The sequence below is a fragment of the Amphiura filiformis genome, chromosome 4 (genome assembly GCF_039555335.1).
Source record: "Amphiura filiformis chromosome 4, Afil_fr2py, whole genome shotgun sequence".
Lineage (NCBI taxonomy): Eukaryota > Metazoa > Echinodermata > Ophiuroidea > Amphilepidida > Amphiuridae > Amphiura > Amphiura filiformis.
In genome coordinates, this window is record NC_092631.1 from 14,455,362 (window position 1) to 14,470,722 (window position 15,361).

At 35.9% G+C, this 15,361-nt stretch overlaps 1 protein-coding gene across 3 annotated transcripts in view; it reads right to left on the reverse strand.

The window, feature by feature from the left end:
• The window catches only part of LOC140150576 (ly6/PLAUR domain-containing protein 6-like), a 71,517-nt gene extending 59,094 nt beyond the window's left edge, over positions 1-12,423 (reverse strand). The window contains exons 1-3 of one of the 3 annotated variants that reach the window (XM_072172611.1): positions 12,408-12,423; positions 8,998-9,080; positions 1,073-1,226 (exon numbers count right to left, since the gene is read on the reverse strand). The gene's annotated coding sequence lies outside the window, so the exon portion shown is untranslated. Of the gene's footprint in view, positions 1-1,072; positions 1,227-8,997; positions 9,113-12,407 lie in introns of those variants that run through there. The other 2 variants (XM_072172610.1, XM_072172614.1) reach the window with 2 other exon arrangements.
• Between the last annotated feature and the right edge of the window lie 2,938 nt (positions 12,424-15,361).

Genomic DNA, 15,361 nt, shown 5'->3' on the forward strand with positions numbered 1-15,361 from the left:
TGGGGGGGGGGTGAGGTGGCAATTTGGTAACAGCTCTTCTGGATGACACCATGACCAAGAACATTCAACAGCACAACCTCATTTAAAAAAAACACTCCATTTTATGTATCTTTACTGGATATCTAGAACTTGGTCTAGATAGAAAATACTCTATTGTTCATAATTTCCCCCTCAATGGAGTTAAAGTTTACTAATTCACTTTGACATATCTCGTATATAAAGACTAATAATCCTTTATTCATAAAATCTAGATTTTATGATAAGGCAGTGACTTTTAAGCCACATGTTTCATTGAAGCGCATAATTACTATTGTTTGAATTTTCAATGGTGGTCATGGTCAGTATATATCCACATCTGCGATGCTGCATTTGTGAGGGTAATATTTGTACTGAAATCTGATTATAATGGATTCCAAATTTACAAAATACTGATGAAACTACAAACTATTAAAATGAAAATACAAAAAGCTCAAACTTCACATAGTGTTGCATGTTTATCATGGTTATTGTTCATGTTCAATCTCCATTCATATCAAATAGGCCTATATGACTAGTCTTTCGGTCAGTGGTGGGGGGGGGTATTAAGTAAATTTCATGGTCAAAATTATGACATTTCTGCAAAATGTCTGCAAAAATAGTAATTTTCAATTTTGTTTTTATGGGGAGGGGAGGGCAACTGGGGCGGAGTTAAAGATCTCTGACTGGGGGCATTTGCATTGAAGGTGTCAGTCCCCGGTGTCAGTATTGCTTTTGTAATAGAAAATATTGCAACTACATTCCATCACTTTATAAGGGGAAATTCAATTGTGATACAATTTTAACTCTCTAGTCTACCTAGCGACACACAGAGTGATGGACAGAATAAGTTTGGATAACACACTTCAATCGATTTATGCCAAGTGATGGAAGAATGTTCAACCCTTAACCGCCTGTGAGGTTCAACTGCTTGGCAATTAATTCCACTAGATGTATATAACGATATTGGCAATTGTTATACGAACATGCAGTCATTTAAATGTAACTCATGTTAATGAAGTCATTCATGTTAATAAATGCTATACTCATTACTCACCATACTACATTAGTAACATTATATTCCTGTAGTCACACAAAAACATGGATATAGCTCCAATACTGCAATACGTAGGCCTGGTGGAGTGAAGTCTGAATTCAGTTCCAAGTCTCAAGTATTGTATCCACCAAACTCTCCAACACACAATATGATCCTGTAGAAGCAGTCAAGAATATTTATATTTATTCAAATATTTAATATCACAGAACAGTCGGCATCCAGTGCAGGATTAATATTCAGCGATATGAATACACAGCAGCGTTACTGTATTTGTATATGTCCTTTAGAAAGCTTTTTTTGCCGTTAGCCAAACACCATGTGTCACCAATGCTGGCTGCTAAACAAATGAAGTGACACAAGCAACTCACTGGTGGTTGGAAGTAGTGGAGTAGTGGTAGGCTAGTGCTAGTCTTTGGTGAAGACCTTGTTGAGTCATTAGGTACAGCAGCACTTATTTATCAATAAAATATTGCACTACATAACATGCTATCAGCTGGGTCTACATTAAGCCTCCAGTCAAATGCTAAACAAATATTACCACAAGTGTGCAAATTATACATCAAATAGAAAAGGCCGCCCTGCATGTAAATATCACATGCAATGAAAAATAATCTACTATATCACAATTAGAAAAACATAATATCACCACCTGATTATTTCCAGTAGGCCTATTTTAATTAATATAAAAATGCTTGAAAATGTACATTTTTTTATTTAGTGTAAAGATGCTTGAAAATTACAAAAATATTATTAGGCCAAGTAAAAAATAAAACATGTTTCACGTCCGGGTTTTCGAAAAAAAAGGAGGAGGAGGAGGGGGCTTTTTATTTTCTATTTTTTATCGCGAAATTGGTGTAAATACCCATACTTAGAGCTGTTTTAGTGTATACAATAATGCCTGGAAAAAGAAGGAGGCCCTTTTTTATTTGTTGTTCTGAGAGTTACACCCCCTCCAATTATCACAAAGCCTTCCTAAAATGTTTCTTGTATCTTAACAAGGCTATAGAAAGCATTCCAACTTCCTAGACATATTTTGTGAAAAGTTATAACTGAATTTCAAAAATAAAAATATATTTGAGGAAACCTCAAAAAAGGAAGCAGGAGGGGACGTGAAACATGTTTATTTTTTTATTTTGCCTTATATATGAAGGCATACATGTGTATCCAGGAATTTGATGTACACGTAAAACATTACTTAATTGTGAAAAGGAAATATTTGGATTTTCATCCAGAGATTAAGCTATAACAATAACATCCATGTATCGGTACTCAAATAAACTAATTATGTATTAAGTTTTCTTAAAGTATTCCAAATTCTAAAATTTTTTGAAAAATCTATTAAAAAATCTGACAAATCCCAAAAATGAGGAGGGAGGGAATAACAAACGAAAGATAACTTTTTTCGGCCTAAAAAAACCCAAGCTTGCCTTAATCTTGTTTATATTTTAGGCCTACACAATTTTCAAAATTCAAAAACAAGACATAAAAGGTAAAAAAAACCACTAAAATTGAGAGAATATCACAGCATGCTCCTTTAAAACCATCAAAAAGTTAAAAACTTACTGCTGCACAAGTATACAATAACTGAAAATGACAAGCTAGCAGCATCAGGCCTATAGGCCTTTTTGTGTTTAATGTAAACCAGCTCACACAGGGTGATAAACACCCACAGCATGTACGGTGGGCAACACAAACGCTACCGAATCACGGTGATAGCATGACGTCGTCATATGGAGGTAATTTACCGAAGCAATCACAATTGCAGCAGAGAGAAACTGTTGCCTATTAGTTGGATTATAGGATACAGGGCGCCTTGCGTCGCATCGACTAGAAAAGTCACTTTCATTTAAATATGATTGTGATTACATGTTTCCCTTTCATAGTATGGTATATTCTAGAATTTCATACATGTTTTATAAAAAAATTGAGTAGGGGCCTACCCCCCTGGCCAGTGATTTGCTAAACCGGTACACCCTAAAATTGATCAAAACTAACATCGAAATGTAGGTAGGATAAGTACATATTATAGATGTCTGTACTTCTATTATAATGGCATGAGTGATGCTATGATAATTTGGGCTAGCATGTATAGCCCTCAAAATAGTTACTGCATTTTGTCATGTTTTAATGTTTAGCCTATGTTTGTGAACTTATTGCAAAATTCATGCAATTTTTGGAACACAGGTTTTGAGCATAGGCGTAGATCCCGGGGGTATCGGGAGCATTTATCCCCCCAATATTTTGCCAGGGGGGGTGGTCCATACAATCATCCCCCCAATGTTGATGCCTGATAATGGGTTTCTGACCAAATTAACCTCATATTTGCCCATTTTAGCCCCAAAAGTGCAAATTTTCATGCAAGCATTTAATCTACTTTTACACCATATTTCATCAGTTTAGCTTCAAAATAGCAAAAATTTTCGCGCGCATTTATATCATAAACTAATTCTGTCGCCAAAGGGTGCTCGATTGACTATACTTCAAGATTTTTTTCCAACTTCATCCCCCCCCAATGTCAAAAAGAAATCTACGCCACTGGTTTTGAGTCCTGCAATTACTCTGTAATGAATTTTAGTTCTCAGTTTTATCTGTAAAGAAATATATAGGCTATCACTCATATCCAGTGGCAGTGCCGGGGGATTCCCCCATTAAAAACACAAAATTATGAAAATTGTCACTTTTTTGCACACAATTTGTTGATTTTCCCCACATACACCCCCCCCCCGAAAAACATTCCATATATTTCCTTGCTTAGAAATTTGAAGGTATCTCTACACTGAAAACATAATGTCGTAAGTTCTACTAAGTAAAAGTTAGTAAAAACGATGTCTCGTTCTACTAATCAATGATTTGTACGGCATGACAAGCGATGCTATATATTGGTTAGGCATGCTTAACTAACGTGCCTTACCAACGAAATGATTAGTACGGCATGGGTTTTAAGAATTTCCAACCTGCCGTCCTAACCTATAGGATCGTAAAAACGATGTCTCATCCTACTAATATTGGTTAGTTGGACAGGCTCAACTAACTAATATTGGTTAGTTGGACAGGCTCAACAAAGATTAGAACTCGTTTGACTGGCGGAACGAATCAGTTGTACAAATGTGATGTACGATGGTTGTGAAGGTGGAAAAGTATGCATACAGGTAATATTTCAAGTTATTTCTCTCAAAATGAGCACTAGATATTGTATTGATGGTGTAAGCTTCTTTTCTGTATGATCAGAAATGCTGTGCACATGTACATTGTGGTCGTAGAGACTAAAAGTCATAACTGCGTCACATCGCATGTAAGCTTATATTATACATGTAGCTTTAAGCTTACATGCGATGTGACACAGCATCGTGACTTTTAGTCTTTACGACCACAATGTACATGTGGCACAGCATTTCTGATCATACAGAAAAGAAGCTTACACCATCAATACAATATCTAGTGCTCATTTTGAAAGAAATACCTTGAAATATTACCTGTTAGCATAGTTTTTCACCTTCAAGTTTGTCGCTGCACAACCGCTACCCGGTCAGTCGTCTGCAAGCGTGGTCGAGTGCAGAACACATGATCGAAACAGCGGGAATGTTTAAAACATCGTAAAACCACCAGAGCTTTGTAAAACCAAATGGTACAACGAGTTCGTAAATGCTGCGATGACAGGGTTTACTGAATTATCGATGCTGTACTAAATGTTGCATTGTCGTAGAACTTCCAAATCCAATTGGTAGGACCCACTCAACAACTATTATTCCTTCATTTACGACGAGTCTTGCATACGTCCGCTTAGTTACATATATCGTAAGACATCGTAAAAATTGGTAGAATGCGCTCAAGCAGTTTATTTTACTAATTTAAATTAGTAGAACACAACGAAAAACAAGCTTTTGTTTTCAGTGTATGCATAAAAATTTAACTATTTATAACCAGAACACAAGGAAGCCTTTAGGTATGACATCTTCACATAAATGCACTCCTACTTTTGACTTGTGGGCAGCTTTGATTTGTGTAATCTTACGATTACATTACCTATAATGCTCATTAAATAATAGGTCCCTTTTGTGCAGGTATAAAATATTTTAGTCTAATTTGCACACACCACAGTTTTCTGTCTCCAAGATGAATTCATGCCCATTTAATATGCAGCAATCAAATTACACATACAATACACTATTTACACAAGCATTACTATTGAACAGCCTTAATTTGACACCGATAAATGGCATAATCACTCATAAACTACACACAGAGGTGCATATCCACGCACTGGTGCATGAAATTGCATCGTTTCTTTCCTTAATCATGTTAAATGTTGATATCGACCAGTCTGGGCTCATGTTTTCATTCATTTACAGGTTTTGAATTACAAGTGAGAGACAAACATGCGTCAGATTACATAACACATTGATCTGTAATTTGACTAATCGTATTTGTATTTTGTAATCATATTGGTATTTTGTAATTCAAACTTTTTATTTTGAATTTTGCACACAAAAAAAACACCAAAAAAACACTAATTAGATGCTTCCATACAGAAAACTGTACATGTATGCCATGGCAATGCCTTTTATTTTCCAAAAATAGCTTTTCCATCACCATTTGTAAAATGTACTTACCAAGGAAAACTTTGTCCCTTGACTCACTGCCAAATCTCAGAAATGCATTAATTAAAATTGGCATAATTTTAATCATGCAGAACATTCAAAAGTACACATATTTTGAATGGAATAGAGTCCAAGACATACAATGTATAAATATGTAAGCGCATAATGTGGTGTAAAATTGAGCAAGCGCAAAACCCTGAAATCTTTGTTTTGGCCAAAATGTCGTAATAAAATTAAAATGTTGGGTTACTATAAAGGTCATGTAAACCTTTTAAAATATTTGAAGAAAAAACCCCACTACACAACAACATTTTTAAAATGTTATCAAAGTGTTATTGTAACATTACTTTTTGTTGTTGAAATAACGTTTTAAATAACATAATGTTTTATATGAGAAAGGTTTTTAAGACAAGTCGCCATATACATTAATGACAGCCAGTGAAAAAATTTCACTGACCATCCAGGATTTGAACCTGGGACCTTTGGATCACCGGACCGATGCTCTACCAACTGAGCTAATGAGTCAGATGGAGAAGAGCAGTGATGTTTTTACAATGTATCTACAGGCCTTCAGTTCAATGTTTTTTGTTTTGAAGCAAAGTCTTGTTTTTGAATGTTAGGAAAATGTTTTTATACCCTTAAAACATGTGTGTACCCCATAAACCTGACATTTGAATGTTTTATGGCAACCTTTTTAAATATTTTGTGAATCAAATGTTTTTGAAAATGTATTTGTGTTATACTGTTATCAGGCTTATTTTATGAATTATTCGCCAAATAAGTGTGCCACTAGTAAAAGTGCATTCACATATCTGCCAATTAACCATGATGGGTAGTTGATTTGGAGACAGTTTCAATGCACCACTGGTCTGGAAAAGGTATTCAACAATCAAAATCTAAACAAGACAAAACAACCAAGAATTATATTCAAGAATGCAGTACAAAACCAAAGTAGCATGGCATAGACAGTACAGAGTAAAATCACAGGAGTTTTACACTTACACATATAAACTAGTAGTAAATCTAGAAAAGAAATGAATCAAAAAATTATTTGTATATTCAAGAGTACAATGTACCATACAATGTATTTTCCGAAGTACGGTAGTAATAAGTGAAGCTGACCCTACAGTGTTGTTGTTTATGTTTTTCCTTTTTTGTAGCAATTGCACAGCATAGTGCAATCCTTATCCCAAAATCCAACGGTGCCCCCCCCCCCATGCCAATCCGAAAAGAAAAAAACACTTTTTGTGATCTTTTTGAAGAAAAATCACAAAAAGTCTGCTTTAAACAGGATAAACATTGAAATTCTCCCTTTTTTTGAAGGAAAAATTCACAAAAAGTCCACTTTTTTGCTCCCCATCACCCCCATAAATCCTGGCTACAGACCAGTTTATCCTTATCCATTTAATCTACACGATCATACCCTCTATTCACTTATCAGTTGCACTACATTTTGTACTACCAAAAATTCGGTATTATAATGAAATGTGCATTTATCACATTTTCATCAAAGGTCAATGACCGTTTGATTGTGAACTTGACTTACTCCAGCGCCCAGAAAAGAATACACACTTTGCACTATTGCAGTACAACCACCTGAATAGCCACTTCAGTAGAACAATACAATGGCACTTAACCTCTATGACTACAAGGTATTTAAAAAAATGAGTAGAATTGGCTCCTCAATATTCCAATTATAATACCAGACAGCCCAAAACAATAACAAAATAATGAAAACTAAAAAGGTTAAAAATCAAAAATAACCCGTTAGCCAGACTTGATGACTCCTGACAAGAATGTCAGTTTTTGAATTCATTTCAAATAAACATTACTTTTTGCCTTTAGGAAAGTTAAATCCAACTCCTCAGTTGAATATGTTTCTGTAAGCTTCAACCATGTGAAGAAAGACTGCATGTGAGCAGTTTGCAGAGGCAAAGAGAAAGAGACAAGAGGCAGAATTTGTTTCACCTTACAAGAGTCCGCTAGGTTTCTGCCGACAGCATTTTTATGAGAATCTTAGATTTCCCTCCATTCATTTAATAAGTGTGTAGGCTCAAAAAGTCTGTGAGAATCTCTTTAGATTCATGTAAATCAGTTTAGGAAAATCTATGCAAGACAGCAAGAATGGATTCTTGGATTTTCACCAAGTTTCTAATCCTTCCCCTACCCTAGAATATCTGTACCCCCATGACATTATACTGGCAGGGGTACTCAGTACAAATTACCATATGGGGGATGTGTCGAAAATATGGATAGCATTACGCCTTTTGGTGTATCAATTGATGACCCCTTTTCCTATGCCAATTTTGGCATGTGGATGGAAAATAGCCTAATTTTGCCTCAATCAAGCCAAAATTTTGGGTAAAATTTGTTAAAGCTAAGACAATTTGGGTAACATTTGGCCGAAAATCAAGTGACTTTTGGTATATTGAATTATCGATGGGTCCAAATTTCTTGAAAAATTGGTATTGATGGGTCGACTTTAATTCTCAGTGACACACTCCTACCCAAATCAAATGAGTACCCCCCCCCCCCGCCCGGGACATTATATTCCCTGGAACCACAAACCATGAATATTTAACAATGAAATTATACTACATGTATGTATCATTACAAGTTTACATTTTATTTAGTACTAATACTAGCAATCTATCGCATACCAGGGATGTAACTTACACTGTTGGCGTGGTGTCATATGGGCACGTGCCCCCATACCAATTAATTTGTACATGGATCAAATCCATGGGTTCCTACAGTCACCTGAGGGCCGATGACACACATTCGATGGGTGTAATCAATTTGAAGATGTAGAAAATTCCATAGAAAAAAATGGCTTGTGCCCCCTACCCCCAAATCATTGTTGGTGCCCCTCTATAGTATAGAATGACTCTGCACCACTGCCTTGCACCTGTCACACATCATCAGCAGGAACATTAAATGTGTATTTGATATTAGTGTGAAATAATCTTGCACTGAGCTTCTGTGTAGCTAACATTTCAAAATACCGTTGGTCTTGAATAATTTTGGACTGCTGCTCCAAAAATGCACAAAATGTCTAGCCATTACATTATATACATTGCAGCCGGGACTATAACACTTTTCATTCCAGCTCATCTGGAAAGTGTGACAAAAAACTTAACCTGAGCACAACTATCTTCAGTAGATAGCTTAAGCTTAAAATGAGGGCTCACTACTTCTTTCATATAGATGTAGATTGCATTTTACTTTGTTGTAACAAAAATGGTCAGAATAATATTCTCATTAATCTGTATATTGTAACATTTGATAAACTTACTAGTCTCAGGAAAAACCACTGCAAAAACTTACCTATATAATACTAGTAATCCTTATCTGGCAAAAAAATATCCTTTTGGATTATGTTCCCATCTGCAAACGCTTGCAAAACTCCTCTGAAAAAGCAGCAAAACAAGAAAACACCATCACCAGATGGAATAAGTCAACAGTAAAGTGTCCTTACCAATGGAAGAAATACAAACAACTTAATAGCCCTAGCCAGTCCCTCTATCACTCAAGCATGTATTCACATTATACCACTTGAATGGATTATCAATAAAAGGATCAATAGGATGTATGGATTATTGATCAAAGATCAATAGGCTATTTGAACACATGAGATCACAGGAAACAACAACTTCCTTTGGTGCTCTTTTTATTATTTATAGCTACACATTTTAATCCTATTTATTTCTTGTAAAATGCATGTATGGTTTCCACCTTTTATTTATTGATTGGAATGAAAGAAAATGATATTTTGGGTGGATAGTACCAGCAAAGATGTAATAAATGCATCATCTCTGGTAAGTGGACTCATCAATATACCAATTTTCAAGAAATTTGTACTCAATACTACTCATGGATTTAAAAACTTGTCCCAAAAATTTTCAGGCATTTTTTGAAACTTTTTTTTTAAAGACAATTTTGAAATAATCACCCATCATACCAAAATTGGTCCAGAAAAAGGGGTGATAATAAACGGCTAAAAATCATCAGCCCATGTTTTCGGCTGAGACTATACCAGTTTCAGGTTTGCGGCACATCCTGTTTGGTCTTTTCTGTATGTACTGCATGAGTACCCCCAGGTTTTGGACTTTTTCTGAATAATAGATTTGAACGATTTTATCAAAATTACTGTATTCTTTGAAAATAATACGGGAAAACGGATCAAATTAATGAACAAAAATGTAAGTAAGTGAGTGAGTGATTGAGTGAGGGGGTGGGGGTGAGTGAGTGAGTAAGTGAGTAAGTTAAAGGCTTAATGTACGATTTCCTTCAAATTTTAAATTTGTCATTATATACTCAAAATGCTGAAATACTACTACTACTAATTATCGGGAATGGTTTCTGTCCATTTTGAGCTGAAATAACGAGGTAAATTGAAAGAAACACTGCTTGTTATTTTGACCGTTTAAAACGCAGTTCTATGGGAGGACATAAATTCATAATTCTTTGAATTATGACTTTATGTCGAACTTTGCTCTGTTTACCTACAAACACAACAAATTTGGCTAATTCCATTAAGGTGCAAGTTGTGACATGTGTAAACATTACAAATATGCCAAAAAATCAGGTTTGAAAAAAATTAACCAAATTCATATTATAAGATCGTACATTATGACTTTAATTCAGTAAGTACAGTAACTAAGTGCAAGTAATTGACTGATTACCAAGTAAGAAAATGAATAATTCAAATAAATAAATAAATAAATAAATAATTTGCTTTCTCAGCAACCTTAACCTCATCGTAAATATATTATAGTAGCTAGAGTATATTACAGGTCTACTTACGAATTTTATGAATTTAAATTTAATAAACAAATAAACAAACAAATAATAATAAATAAATAAATTATAAATGTTTTCAAGTGGAAAAAAACCTTTGAAGGCCTTAATATTTTGTTACTATTTTAAGATTATCGCTGTTTTTATTCAACTTTTGACAATTACATAAATAAATTATAAACAAATATATAAATGTTTTCAACTGAAAAAAAGCCTTTGAAGGCCTTTGCTACTATTTTATGATTATCGCTGTTTTTATTCAACTTTTGACAATTACCTGGCATAAAAAGGAAGAAGAAAAAGCAAATTGATTGTTATTCAGAAATCAGTGAAACATAGTGCCACTTCCTTCATTTCGGAAACCACAAATGATGAAACAATTGATTACCAATTATGAGGTATGTAGGCAATCAATAAGAAACTATTGTTACAATATTTTGACAGACTTATCATGTTCATGAAGCGATAATTTTTGTGGACTGTACAGGCTGTATCAAAAATATTGGTACCCATCAGTTACTAGTGATTATGGACAAGACTGCCACATCAAAATGTAACATATGATCATCCTAATTTGTGGACAAATGTTAATGGTCTCCTTTTGGCCTGCCAAAAAATCTTTTCCCCCCTTTACCAGGGGTAATCCTACACATGACAAGGGCATAGCCAGCTTTGGTCAGGTGGGGCAAAATCAAAAGATGAATACAATTTCTGGTTGCATCATTTTGACCCGGTATTATTGGTTAGATAAATACTTATAGCGGATTTTTAGAGAGACTATACAGTCTTTGAGCTTCTAAAAACCGACTTTATTGGGACAATGTGCGCAAATTTGGTACTTTATATTTTGGCCCATGATTATTGAGTATAGTCTGAGGTTGCTCATGGGATATATCAGGTCTGAGGATCAATACATGTGAAAATTTGGGGCTTTTGGAGCCCTCACTGCTGCACATCAATGTTTTCTATGACTTTTTCTTTCAAATATAAATCTAGAGTGGTGAAATCCTAAGTACACATTCTAAACTGTAATCCAAAATACTATTTGGAACATTTTCGGTCTTTTATTATCGCAAAATAACAAGAAAAACATTCCCAACACATAACGCAGAAGTGAAAACAAATTGGCGACTTTGGCGAAATTCGACTAACTCGGTGTACCAAAGAAAAACATCTGAACGACATGGAAAATAAATGAAATTTTTTAAATCATTCATGATCTCATTCTCAATAATTTATGGAATCGATGCCCACCAAAACCAGTTGAGTAGATAATTTGGTAAGTTATTAAGCTTTCTTCTCGGGTCTTGCCGACCAATGAGTTTGCTCTAGCCTTCGTAGGGAGAGGAGAAGGCTAGAAACTCAGTAAGGGAGTGTTCATAAATAGGCCTACTTTGGTTGGGGGGGGGGTGGAAAAGTTGGAACCCAGGACATCCCCCTAAAGGACTGAATTTTTTATCCCTTTTTAGGACCCAAAATTGTTTGGATCCCTCCATATTTTCCACCCCCCCCCCCAGTACAGGGATCTATACGATGATTTTTATATTGGGTGGTATAAAATTCAAATTGAGAAAATATTCTAGGTATGACTTCCTACTACCCACCAAAGTATTTATGAACACCTAATGATCAGGTTGAACATTGCAGAAAACAGGCTCCTTGCCCCTTTTTCTTTGCCTTCCCGATTTCCCTTTCATTTTATGTCAGAGAAGCGCTTTACACTGTCATTTTTTGTTGGGGGGGCACTCTGGGGGCACTCTTCCCCACACCACGGGCTCGCTACTGACACACATGATCTATTGCACTCTCCCCAGCAACGTGGTGATAGTAGTACTCAGCAGTCATCACCCCAGATGCAAAGTATCGAGACGAAAATACAAGACGCAACAACAGTTCGGTTCAAGTTGTTAGCATCCTATGTAGAAATCTATACTTACCGTATCTTTTTTGATTCGGATCGCCCTTTCAAATTTACAGGTTCAGAACATGAGAAAAGATGGTGCAGTGGAAACCCCCCGGTGGAAACCCGGAATGAAACCAAGGGGGTGACACTAAATTCACGGTTGTTCTATTAGCAACGCAAAACCTATGGAAAATTCCGCTGGTTTACTAGCTAGAAAGTGAGGCCAGTTATCGATCCGTTATGAATAATTCATGTTCGACCCCTTGGATCATGTTAATTAATATTGGCAAATAACAACGTTGTTAGTTTTGCGAACTTTGCCTGTTCAATGAGAGTATAGCGCGCCCCCAATACATCTGGGCGCAAACCACGCGAAAACGACCCAGTTTAATGAAATGGCGGACGGGTATTCCCATCAGGCACCAGTGATATGTTCTTTCAAAGAAAGTCTACTAATTTGATATGAAATGACATTTTGCAATAGCAAAGTCAAAATTAGGACATGAAGTCAATAATATGAAGGAAATACGTGACAGAGGCAAGGTGTGAAACACAAGTAGTATTTGAAGTTAAAATAACCTTTGATACCCGACCTGACCTTCCATAGCTTTCCATCATGGCGCCTTATTCGTCTTTATGTATTTCTATTATGCTCTCAAGTAAAATAAAATACAATCTGCACTAAGCAGACAGAATGTTACTTGGCTCCCTGCATGAATTATTGATTTTATACGGAAGTAAAGAAATACACAGTTGCCTGCAAGCCGTGTACCATACTCTAAATACTTACGGTAAATCTGAATAATGGTCACGTGTTGAAATATCATGTGTTCGGGAAATCACGTGGCAACATTTTAAGATTTCAGACTTGTTTACTAGTTAAATTGACATTTGTATTATTGATTATTTATCTTTGCTAATTAATATATCTTTTAAATGCTGATAAATCGTGGTTGGCTGCCCATATTATATGTTAAAATTCAATGTTTTATGAATATAATTCTACCACGCAGATGGGGTCACACAGCATAATTTCACACTACACGATTTAGCTAGATTTGGAGCTCTGCACTTCAAATTCATGTCAACTTCAAAGTTTATACACTTAATATATTTAATATAATACTTATTTTTGGTTATAACAAACTGGAACACGAAATATACTAGCTTATTACCTATACAGAAAGGGGATTTATACACATTCACTCAGCAATTTGACATGCCTGGCGCATCAAGACATTCTCTGTCTGGATAACATGACTGTCGCCCTCAATACGTCTGGGCGCAAATTTAAATAACAATACGCTATTTACATATGAATGCGGCTTCATGCTAATTTCTAGTGCCGCTTCCAGGCCTATTCCGTGATGAAACCTTCCTCTTACCAAGTTCTTGCCTCTTTTATGTTTTTGTTTTTTGAGAGGGCGCTACTACAGCAAAATCACTGGGTCCAGGCAGGCCCCGGCGCGCATGTACTGTCATTACTGTATTGCAGTCTTTCCATAAATATCCGGGGGTGGCACTCAGGTTATTCTTTTCTGCAAGTTCTGGTTTTCTGAATGAAATACTGCACAAATAGGTGTAAGGAACAACGCTCTGCAGGGTCTATTGTTCTATTGTTTCCGATTAGAGCGCTGACATATTGGAAAATGTTGCCAATCAATATTCATGAGAGTGTACATTCCAACGTCCAGTTTGCGAAATTGGGTGAGTTGTGTTTGGTAGGTGTGAAATACATCTGACTGGGCGTTTTAATTACGTAACGAATAAAGGCATTGACATCATCGAATGGCTGCCCAGTGCTGTTATGTGTTTAGTTATTATATATGCCTAATAATTATTATTATTCTCTGTACTTATTCTTTCCTAGGCCTATACTTATCACTCCCTCGCTCTCATTGTCCCCTCTCACCCTCCCTCTCTCATTCCCATCATCATTATATTTCTATTTATCTACTTGTCTTTATTATATCTTTTTATTTCTCCCTTCCTCCAGTCCTCTCTCATTCTCCATATCCCCTCCTCCCCTCTTCCTCCCTCCTCCCCTCCCAAGACTTCTCACAGAGGTGCCATCTGCCCCTCCCCAACCCCCTTCCCTCTTTGGGTACGCCACTATTTCTATACCAATCTCCTTCTTAAAATAAAATTAAATGGAAATTTCTTAAAAACAACCTTTATAGGCCTATACTTATACTTACATGTATACGTATAGCTATTACCATTATAGTGTAATATAGATATATGGACTGGACATGGCAGCCTTCATACATTCTAATGTGTAATCGATCAGCGAGAGCATTCAATTTATTTAAATGAAACGCCTAACGTCAGGTGGGTGGTAAAGATGATTGCATCAGGAGGGTGAAAGTGCATAGGAACAATGCCGGAAACTACGTCACGCTATTGTTCGACCTAGGCTACATATTTTTAACGCATGCGTGTTCGTCAATACAGCTTTAGACTCCTCCACCTTCGCAACACGGTACGTGGAGTGACTGGAATCACACTGACGGCGGAGGAGAATACTAGCTGGTCAAACAGTTTAATTCTATCAAGCATATAATACCTAAACAATCATCGTCATTTGATCTATTTACTCACAGAATATATTGTATACTCAAAATATAATTTTAAAATAGTAAACCTGTTAACTTATATATTTGTGTACTAAAATATAAGGACACGTGATGTCGAAGACAAAATGGCCGCTAATCCGCCTATTGTGAGACCTAGGATACATATTTCGAAAGAGGGCAGCAGACTGGGATGCCTATTCCTTTGTCTATTATTCCTGATTGCATCGACAGCTCAAGCCTCCTTATATTCAGCATCGAAGTGGTTACGTAATTCTCTTGGTTACCGGATCACGCTATTTTGATATGCCTTCAAGTGCCATATACTTTGTGTGGTGATTGTTTCGATCGTGGTTCATAACTCAAGCGCGTGATCCCGTTGACATAGTAACATTACGTAACTTCGATACTGAAT